Source organism: Anas acuta, chromosome 3 (genome assembly GCF_963932015.1).
Source record: "Anas acuta chromosome 3, bAnaAcu1.1, whole genome shotgun sequence".
NCBI lineage: Eukaryota > Metazoa > Chordata > Aves > Anseriformes > Anatidae > Anas > Anas acuta.
The window spans coordinates 107,925,659-107,937,199 of NC_088981.1; the positions used below are offsets into that span (position 1 = coordinate 107,925,659).

Here is an 11,541-nt window from a genome sequence, read left to right on the forward strand (position 1 = left end):
TTTTTTAACTAATGGTTAATAGCAATGATTTTTGCAGAGTTCTCAGTAACAACACATTTCCTAACATGTGAGTAGAGGAATTAGATGGCAAGAAAATAATTGAGGCAGAATTTGTGGCTGCAGATCTGTGAATAAGTATAATAAACGCAGAGGCTGACAGGTTTCGTTCTTTTCCGTGCCGTTTTCTAGTGAGCCGCATTTTTCTTCCTGGAATGTAGGAGCTGCAGTTTTTTTGTACATTTCTGTGTAAACTATGCTGCTTCATCACAGAAACATGCAACCATCACTTTAGAAAACTATGACACATGCAACTTGAGGGTATGTAATTATATATTACCTGGCCAGAAAATGAGTGAAGGGTCTAGGATAGACACCAAGCCTTGATTGTTAACAGGAGGGAAGAATAATCAGTACCACACTGACAGAAAGACATCTCGAAATTAACCACACTGTCTAATCTCAGTTGTTCTTCTTGCTTGGTTGTTGTTGTTTTCTCATATAGAATATCAGCCTAAAATCAAGTGTCAAAATGGACATATTCAAATTAAGGCTAACTACTAAAATGTTCTTTCATTATGTTTATTTCAATATCAAGTCCCGGAAAATGGCCACAAATTCACAGTTATTTATAGGAAGATTCATGGATTTTCTTTACTCTTTCTTTGTTGTTGTGAATTCAAGCTGTATCTTCCAGAAGTGTGCCCAAAGTTAATTTTCACACCATGGAGGCTGAAGCATCTTGGTTCTCTAGCTTGTGTATCTGTATGCATCTGTACTTCCTAAGGCCTGACGTCATTGGAGCTAGAATGATTAAACCTTTTCAGAGCCTGAAAAGGCTCCTCATTATGAATAGTTTAGGGAGAGTTAGTTCATCTTTCATCAATCTGTAACTTGACACATGTAAACATGTAGGAAGAGCAGAGCTTGCTGGCACAGGCTGTGCCCTTCCACACACTGCATGGACAATATAAGGACAAAGAAGCCATATAACAAAAATCCTAACCGTAATAATTAAGATTAGTAAATCAACTATGCAAAGGAACATAAAGTTCAAGAGCCTTAGAGACACTGGTAAATATTTCCCCACCCACCCCATCTTGCTTATTACTGAAAATCCATGAGAACTGTCTGACTGGAATGCTTTGGTTTGAAGCCTGATTGAATCTTGGACAAAATGCTGCACAAAAAGCACTTTCTTCCAGCAACCTACCAATCATGCTAACAGTTGTTGATTTCAGATTTATCACTCCTCTTAAGAAGTGAAAATCTCAATCGTTAGAGCTTCCAACACTAGCAAAATCTGGCAGAGGTAAGAGACATGGTGAAGATAATTAGGACTGAAGGAATTTATTTTTATTTTTAATGAATTTTTATTATGTATATATATATGTTTATTTCCCTATAGGTCTTCCTGTTTTATTGACATCAATCTTTGCACAAGCAGTAAGTAACAATCTTGTATTTTAATTGTTCTTTTTTCTTACTAGATCAGTTATACAGGTCACAATTCATAAACGATTCATAAATAAAATATGATTTTATAACATTCATTTCTGATAGCTTGCCAGATAAGACTTCAAGAAAGAATACCAGTTGTCTACAAGTGTTACATTTCATATGTTTTCAACTATCCTTCCTCTGTAAAATTTCAAATGTTAGTGATAGCATTTTAAAATTTGTTTTAGATGGAAGGAAAAAAGTTGATGATCATTTACAATTGCAGGTTAAAATATAATCTTTACAAGCCTTTTAAAATTGAAAGACTAATAAAATTGATTATATCCTTTCTGATTTCTAAGTTCAAATTAAAGAAGTGTAGCTATAAAGTTAAAAACATAGAACTAGATGAACAGATTTTATAAAATGTGAATTGGTACAACCCATTAAAATATTAGGCTGTAAAATTTTCCCTTTGACTTTAAACTATCCTTTATTACAGTTGAAACTGCTGGAAATTGCCATTATTTTCTCTGTGCAGAGATAGTGTAGTTTCCAAGAGTGGTTTTGATTCTTTATGAGAAAAATACATCAGTAAGCCACTGAACTGAAACTATTGGGGTTCTGTTTTGTTTTTTTGTTTGTTTGTTTGTTTGCTTTTTTGTATATTATCAAAGTACCATAATTCCTTTTCAAGTGTCTGCTTTTAAAATATACAAAACTGTAAATGTAATGTATTCCAAATCAAACTCTGAAACCCAGCCCTAATTTGGCCACTCAGCAAAGCACCCTGCTGTTTTAAAACTTGAAGAGTTCTTCAGCTCCCTCTTGTTTCATAAACAGCAACTGCTAAGTTTTTTGTTAAGTAAAACTCATGACAAGACCACCTTCAAAAAATATAACCATTAAATAAGACAAAGGAAATCATTCCAGCTTTCTGATTCTCTCATGAAAATGTCTGTTTTGATGCCACCACCACCCAGAAGAGAGAAGTGGTAAAGACTCTATAAAACCTTATTATTAGCTTATTAGTATTACTTTACTTGGAAGGCACTAGGATACTATAGTGATGGTTACATCACCTTAAACAAGACGTAATGCAGATCTTTGTGTGACCTGAAATGACCAAATCCCAAGATAATAGTCTCTCAGAGCTGCAATTTGGGTTATTTTACTTTGTTTACTGTTGGTAGCATTTCAGTAAGATTTTCCAAAGGGAAAAGAGCTATTTTAGCATGCAAAGTGTTTTGGGCTAGGCTCATAATTACCTCATCCAACACAGATACAAAAGCAGCTATGATGAGAAGTTTCACAATGTTCCTTGCACACAAATGCTTCTTTTTTTAGATGTTGTAACCTGGATTTTTAAGTCACCTGTAGCCCAAACTTCTCTGAAATCCCCTTTCCTCTCTTACAGATGGGTTCATTTCACCAGATTGCCACAATACATCTGTTTTGGACAATTGTGTGATGCTGTAAGTCCCCTTGGTCACTGCTGAGTTAACAATTCAATAGAGGAATCCTCTCTAATGCTGAAAATCACATTGACTCTGAAAGATAGCTAAGTTAAAAAAAAAAAAAAAAAAAAAAGAACAGGAGGACGTGAACATCACCTGCAAATGTTTGCTGAGCAAAGCACTCTATCTCCACTGTGTTACTACTTCCACATTTAAGATCAGTGAGACACGATGGAGCCCAGGAGAGGAATGAACTTCTCTCTCCAACATGTGGTAAAATCAGCCTGCAATTCACAGTATATAATGGGAGGAGACAGAGCTAATTCCAACCTTTGAGCACATACATACAGGGGGCCCAACCAAGGCATTTCTCTTTTACATATGAGTTTGATCCTACCTCACACACCTCCTGTGTGTAGGACTGCCAGAAATGAGAAAGATTTTGTCCCTTCTTACACCCTTATCAAGAAACAGGTAATGATAATTAGATTTCAAGTTTTACCAGTAACTCATCTGACTACTGGACCTTTCCCTACAGAAATGGGCTCTGTACTTAAAAGAGAAATGAAACTAAAAGAAAATCTCCCATGTTTTCTAATCATTTACAGCAACTGAAAATTGAAGATCATTATAAACATCAGGCTTGGCAGCATACTAAAAACTCTTTCCCCTTCTAATATAGCTGATGCTGGAGGGCTGATCCATTGGCTTCTATTTTGGGAGGTGAAAGAAGGTAGTCACTAGAGCGCTATTAAAAACAGAGTTTCTTCAAGACATTTGCATCACTTAAATGGGTCATAAACAAAGGCAGAAGCAGTATTTACTGTGCTATTAAGGTAAACAAAAATAGAAACCCACAGGTAATTATGAAAGAGATTGAGTCTGGCAGGTGGGTTCCAGCAGTCTGGTTTTGATTTCCAAACGAGGGATTAGAGCCAAGCTATAGACCTGCCATAATAAATTAACTATATTCCCATACTTACATGGCTTGTTTCTTTTCACTTCTACTTTCATTTTACATTAGCAGCATTTGGCGCTCTGATCTAGAAACAAGCCTTCTCGTTTCTTAATCACCTCTGAGCCTGAAGTTGTTTTTATGGTGGAACTACAACCACTGCACAGCGACCAGCATGGGGCCATCCTGCCAGGCCATACCTGTGCAGCACTGACCACAGGACCTGGCATCCATATGCCGCTCACAAGAAATGGAGAAGCGTCGCTTACATTTTTAAGAGGAAATGGCTTGTCAGTGAAATAATGAGTCCCGTGAGCAGAAACTACAGGGAAAAAAAAAAAAAAAAAAAGAGAGAGAGAAAGAAAAACACCATGCAGATATTATGACAGGACCAAAAGAGTGGTACCACTCAAGAGAATTGAGCACAGAGGGTCAAAGAGGAGGGATTGGAGCAAGTCTGTGTAATATGTTTAAAACTGAGGAGTGTGTTTGATTTTGCTTTTTACTGCAGTTTAGAATACCAGCTCGCACATTTCTTAAAGGATGTTCTCAGTAGCAATGCAGGCACCAATGTGCAAATGTTTTGCACATTGCAGAGCAGTGACTGCTGACCACCACATGCCTCTGGAGCAGTTTGCATGTGAGGAAGGAGGATGTCAGTGGCCCAGGATCCCTGGTAGCATAGCCTCCACATTGGCATAAACCCCCTACTGACTGTCAAGGCTTTGTTCTGTGTACCCTGCTGGTACCCTCACTGCCCCTGCCTGACTGCACCTACAGCGAGGGTAGGCATGACTACCTACACTGCAGTCACAACTCCAAAATGAACACCAAAGAGCCAGAGATGCTTCCAAAAATGGGATTTACAGTCTTGAAGCACTGCTGTGCCCTTGAAAGTTTTATTCATTGGCCTTCCAGTGGTATTTTTTTCCTATATATTTTCAGGCAGGGCAACAGTCTAACTCTGGGATACAAGGTGAAAATCAGCAATCATGTACAAAACAGTAGCACTGAGAACAAATGCAAGTTACTCAGATTGTGAATAACCCAGGCCAAAAGGAGCAAAGGAAAGGAGAACAAATATGATTTACCCTTTCGACAGAAAACTGACGTATGATTACTGAGCTGAAGTGCCTGTTGCAACTTTATGTACATCTGCTTTGATTTCTTTTGCTTAGACCAAAATCCATTAACAAGGCCCAAGAGGTTAAAAACTGAGAAATGACAGAAGTGAATTACTACTGCCAATTTTCAGTAGTAGAACAATAAAAAAGCAGAAATAGTGATTTTTTTTTTAATTTAAGTTTTATTGCAGTTTCAGATTTTAATGGATAAACTAAGCTTTTGTGAATACTTTGCCAAACATTTTGTTTCATTTCTAGTTTCAACACTGTTCTTTTAGTATGCAAGTATCAGAATGCAAAATTGTGTTTAAAAATACAAATACATTTCTCATACAAAGTATGGTTTTGATCAACAACATGTAAAATGATTAAGCTTTTAATGCAGTATCATCTGCAAACAAAGCATATCATTTAAATCACAGATTAAATAGTGTGATGGGATACGATTAATGTTTTGTTAGATTCTTTAATGAAAGGAAAAATGCAGCAGCTTCTTAGTGATTTATTTTTTGTGAAAGTAGCAATAGTAAAGGACCTTGAAAGAACACCAAAAGTAAGCATCTTCCTTGGAAGGAACTCCAGCTCCTTGGAGACCCACGTGGCTCAGCACAGCCTCTGCAAATTCCTTGGGTTTTAGAAAGGAGCAAAACTTGGAAAATGATAATGTCATACCTATAGACCTTGCTAACCTACAGTCCTTACAGCAAGCTCAAATAACACACTATGGGGGTAGAACTTTTTAAAGTACCCATTAGAACCAGTTTCCAAGACTTCTTATTCACAAAACCTTCCAATCCCACATTTCCATTAGTTACTATGGCACCAGTAAAGATCCTGACTGACCTTGGTAGAAGACTGCACAGTGCCAGACTGCCCATCATGCTTCACAATATTGTCCTGTCTTTCCACAAACTCACACCATTCTGTTTATAACCTTTTACCATCTCTTGTGCAACACCTAGACTGTAAACTCTTTGTGACATGGAGCACATCTACTGCTGCATTTCTACTGCATCCAGTACACTGTGCTGCCAATCCACAATTACACCTCCTAGGTGACATGATACAAATACAGACTGTGGTCAACATTGCCTTTTCATCAAAAAAACATCATGCTCCTACTGCTTGTGAATGATGAGAGATAGAACTTATTAAATCAATGCTCAAAATACATGTTTTTTATTACCTAAAAGTCAAGTGATGATCTTATTTTAGTAAAGCATTCACCACTTCATTCCATTTTCATTGAACTATGGTCCAGCAAGTAGTCAAAAATAATAATAATAAAAATAAAAAAGCATGTACCAAATCACTCCATCTGGTATAAACAGGTACAGGTTCTTTGCCATCTTCATTAGCTTTGCTAATGACTTGCACAGTGAGCTGGAACTAAACACATTTCTTCTTTGTACCCAAGCCTGTTTACATTTGAGGAAGAAAATATGACTAATGCTAATTTTGCTTGTAAAATCCAAAGCACTGTATTTATATGTTATTGTTATTTAACAGCTATAAGTGTGTTAAAGAAAAACAGGCAGTAGAGCAGAAATTTGATCCTCATGAAAGGAAAGAAAAGTCCTCTTTCCAGAATGGAGCTCCGGCCTAGCTCTGTCTGTTGATCTTAATAGTGATGGTAGAATATATGTTGGAAACCTACAATGCCCCAACACAGAAAGTTTTATCCCACCTGAAATTAAAGGAGAAGGGTTCAAATTTTCCACTACAGTGTAGACAAACCACAAGAGCAAGCTTTTGCTTCCTGGTGCTCACAGTAAAGAAGAGTGAGGAAACTGACCGGCTCAACACTGAAAAAAAAAAAAAAAAAAAAAAAAAACAGGCAGAAAAGATTGTTCGGCTGCTTAGAAGGTTAACATAAATTAGGTTAACAGAGTTGTAACCACTAAAGTTAAACAACACATTTCTAAGGTGCTATAAATTTATCTGTATGGGTTTAATTTGAGATTAAGAAACTGTTCCTTGTAAAAAATACTTTAGCTTCATTACTTAACCCTGCTAAACATGGTGTTTTCTGCATCTCTCTCTAAAGCTCCTGATACGGATTGGCAGCATCAGTAAGGTGCATTAGCAGTCCCTGGATCAGGAGGACCTTTCTAATGGCTGTAGTTAACAACTACAGTGTGATAAAACAACAGTGTGAAACAACAGTGTGAAAGTATAACTTTTTAAGAAACAGGTTCTCTGTGAATTCGGGCTTCTTAAACTAAGGATACATAAACAATAAATTCATTGGGAAATTCATTATGAAAAGCTCAGGCAAATCCATAAATGGATAAGGAGATGAAATCTTTTTTAGCTAGATGGAAACAGATTTGAGCTCCTTCACAGTCACTCTGTTATGATTTTCCAGATCTCCCTCTGTTCTGTGTGAGAGTTTTATCTTCTTGGATAAGCAGCTTCCACACCTTTCATCTGATGACTAACGGCAGGCATCTCCCTAACCTTCTTGAGAGAGCAAATTTTACTGCAAAAATGATATGCTAAATTTACCTCCTTAAAAAAAAAAAAAAAAAAAAAAAAAAGATTTATCTTTGTTGTTGAGGCCTAAAATAACTATGAAATATTTTAAATGACCTGTAAGCCTGCTGTTGGAAGCAAATTTCATTTTCCCTGACAACACTTTAAACTTCATCTGTAACAATTAGAAATATATATCCCAACTTGTAGCCTTTCACTCATGTCTGCTATAGTTCCTCTGCTGAAAGTTTCTCAAGAAACAGATTATTATCAAAGAATTTCCACTTCACAAAGCCAAGACCAAATGCCTGAATCTTGCTTCATTACTCTTTTCCTGGTGAGGGAACAAAACTAAGTGACAAGTTTTGGAAACTTAACAGAAGCAAGCTCCTCACCTGAGCTAGTGTAACATTTCATAGGTGCTGCTACCTCACCTCACTCAGAGGCAGGAGGTGCCACCTCTATGCTGGTTGATGTAGCTGCATTTAAGACAGCACATTCTTCCCTACAACAAGTCTGCCTGGACTACATATATGCATGGCTCAGTAAAATAATTCAACTCCTCCCAAACTGATTTATTACACACAAAATGTGATGAGAAAGACTCTGCACCATGAACCATATTAAAATTTTATTTCCATTGATATGAACTTGAGGCTTCAGTGAATATCTCTAATTTAGAGAAGGGGTGGTAAGAAAAAGATTGGTCCTTGAGCTCACGATCAGCACTGAGTAACTCAGAACCTTATTGAGGCTACTCTGGCCTCCACTCTGTTGGAAGAACTCATTACAGATTTGTACCCCTTGGCCCCTTTCATAATTTGAATGTGTCTCTAAAGACATCAACTCTGTCAACACAACCAAAAATCTATGTATGAGTGTTTATCTCTCTCTGTAGCAGCCAGACTGCAGATCCTTCTGCAGATCAAACAATTCACAGAGATCATTTGGCTTACAGTAGTTTTATTTGCAAGTTATTATAAATAACTCCAGGGGAAGGGGAATAGAAAGGAGAAAAGCAATTACTGACTTCTAAAACTACCTTATTCTCCACTCCTCAATGGTCAGTGATGAGTTGAATGGAGCTCTCCAAGATTACCGGTGCATCTAGCCAAATTTCTTCAGACCATGAACACACCTGCACTTGTAGCAGCCTTATTGTCTTTCTGGGATTAAGTGCTGTAGAAAATCAGGTAGGTAAATGAGACCACACATGACAAGTTGTCATGAGGGTCCAGTGCTTAATGTCCAGTGTCTTATTCATCTTATCTTCATTTAGGACATGCCAGCATGAGAAAGCAAGTGCAGAATAATATTGACAATTTGATTATTTTCACTGAATAGTTAACAAAGATGTGATTACAAGCTTCATGCTTTTTAGCCCACAGCTAGTGAGGGAAAGAAAATAAAACCTGCAGTCAGAAATGCAAGAATAAAACAGGAGGGGAGTTTGTTGTACTTACTTTCTCCTGGGCAGAGTTGGATGAGGGTTTTTTTTTCCTGCTAAACATGCAATTGCATCAGATCCTGTCATCAACTGAGCTTCACCAAGTTCAGTATATCGCCACACGTCTGCAGACTTCATCTGCAATTTCCTCTAGGGAATCTTTTTTAAACTTTAAATACATAGAAAATAAATAGCTTACAGGCTTCAGTAGTTCTACTGTGTATGCTTTTCTTTTTTCTTTTTTTTTTGGGGGGGGAGTGGGTGAGGAGAAGGAGATGGCAGACTTACTTCACATGCAATTTGGCAAACAAAAGCAAAACAAAACAAACAAACAAACAAAAAACTCAATGCTTGAAATTAAAGTTCTAACTGCAGCTTGGGAAGTTTACTTTGTAGGGCAGCATGAGTGTGGGTTTATTTTACATTCCCCAAAGATGCATTCTCCCTTAAGGAAATGCTACTGAATTTGTATTCTCACAAACAGCCTTCAGGGATCTGAGTTGAAGTTGCTGAGATATTCATCTTGAACGGAGGCAGAAAATACTGAAAGAGCACTGATCACATCTAACATCTGGGAAAAAAAAAATGCACCAGACTGGGGCTAGAGGAGAAGGAGATGGGTAAGGATAAGCATGGCTGGGAGAGGAGGCACCACACAAAAAAAAAGGTTAACTGAGCTTTTTTCCCTGCTACCCCAATGTCTAGTTTTGTCCATGGATGTTGACTTGGAGCTTAAGAGAGGAACAGAGTAGGTAGGCTTGGTATTATTATGGGGCATTTTCTCTACTAGCTGGCAAAACAAGTCTGAGTAAGGACTCAGATATGAATGCAAAACTCAAGGAATTGCAGTGTTTAATGCAGGCAGTGCTTAAAAGCTTGCTATATCACTGCTCACTAGAGAACGTGCAAAACATCACACTGCACCATTTGCTCCATGTGGAGCAGAACAAGTCCTTGCTCTCCTTCAGCATTCATACATGAACATGTTATCACATGGCACCACCAAAGCCAAGCAAGGGTTGATGCCTGGGCTGCAAATGTTGGTCTTCCTGGCTTTGTTATCATTAAGAGAGCAGAGATGGCTTCAGAGAGGCAGTAACAAGGTAACTGCAAAGAGCATCAAGTTACAGGTAGTGAAAAAAGCAGAAGAGGAGGACATTGAGTTAAATATGTAGCATAAAGCATAAATCATTTGGTGCTGAGACCTCTGCATCTCTATTTTATACAGTTCAGAGGTTTACATGGGATTAGGTCAAGGCTGGTTCTGTAGACCAAGCTTCCCTATTGCACATTTGGTCTGAAGTTGTGTGAAGAACTCCTGATTGGTTTGGATCTCTATGTTCCTCTTAGGATTTGGAAAGCCCTTAGCACAAACTTAAAGCAGTGGTTCCAGTTTAGTCTCCTCCAAAAGAAACCACAGTGTAATAAGACATATGCACATGAATCCTGCTCTATGGGTGGAAACCACACACAGCAAGCTCGACAATCCAGGGAGTCACTTCCAAAGCCCAGTGTTGCTTCAAGCCAAAATGATAAAACAAACACAACAACAATAATATTGTTTGAAAGTGTACTACACTTGACAGTGTCTCAGTTGAACTCACCTGTTCCTATAGCAATGTTGCTGAAGGACCAAAAATAACCAAAGGGTCAAATATTTTGCAGATTGTGACCACGTAAATATGAAAAGGTACCTTCTGGATCACTGGAAATGTTTTTTAAATAGCTAAGACGTGATGATTAATTAACTCATTTTTCAAATGTCTCGTTTCATCCCAAAAATAGCTAAACCAGACTATATTTTAATCCATCACCTTTTCACCAACACCCCTGGCACAACCCTCCTCTCTTGACCTTATCTTTTCAACTTCCTGCTAAGATGTGTGTTCAATGAAACAAAAAACTGCCTAATTTTCTAACTCAGATCCAGCTCTTTCCCTATCACAACCATCAGCTAATTTCCTTTAAACATCATCACATAATCAAAGAGGACCCTGGGGACCAGTGTCCTAACCCTGTCTTGTCTGACAGACAGAAGATTCCGTTCTTACAAGTTCAAAGCTCAAGGCTGAAGGAGTCCTTCAGGGAACAATATTCATTTTTTCCAAGCCAGTACCAGCTCCAGGTCACCTATGGCACTAACTATAAAAATAAAAATTAAAATAAATAATAAAATAATTTTAAAAGACTTTTCCTGTTGCTCTGTCAATACTCTTTAATGTTAACCTGAAGGGAGTACCCATTCCTCATACAATTGAACTAATTACCAACAAAAGTGCATATGTGCATACTATTTCGTGAGCTGAACATTTGACCTCCTTCATTGTTGCCCAGTTTACTTTGGACAGAAATATCCAAGTTATTTGTGTTTGGCCAGATCCCCCCTCCTAGTTCCTTCAGTGTTCTAACTAGATGTTAAAGAACAAACTGGTAAGCTTCACTGGTGCAGCTACTTACCTCTAAAACTCAATAATTAATCCCAAGTGGATGACAAATGCTATGCAATTTATTCGCTGCTTGGCTGCAGCTTGAAGGAGCATGGACTCTGAATTAGTGAGCTCTTTGGGTTCAATCTGGAAAGCATATGTTTCCCTTCCATCATTCAATCCATCAAAATGCAAAAAAGACCTGGGAAAGGCACATGGC

At 37.8% G+C, this 11,541-nt stretch overlaps 1 long non-coding RNA gene across 1 annotated transcript; it reads left to right on the plus strand.

Moving 5' to 3' along the window:
- The first annotated feature begins 645 nt into the window (after positions 1 to 645).
- Positions 646 to 8,098, plus strand: LOC137854801 (uncharacterized). The gene is made up of 3 exons (XR_011095403.1): positions 646 to 1,309; positions 1,406 to 1,443; positions 2,855 to 8,098. It is a non-coding gene; the product is annotated as an uncharacterized lncRNA (long non-coding RNA).
- The last annotated feature ends 3,443 nt before the right edge of the window (positions 8,099 to 11,541 follow it).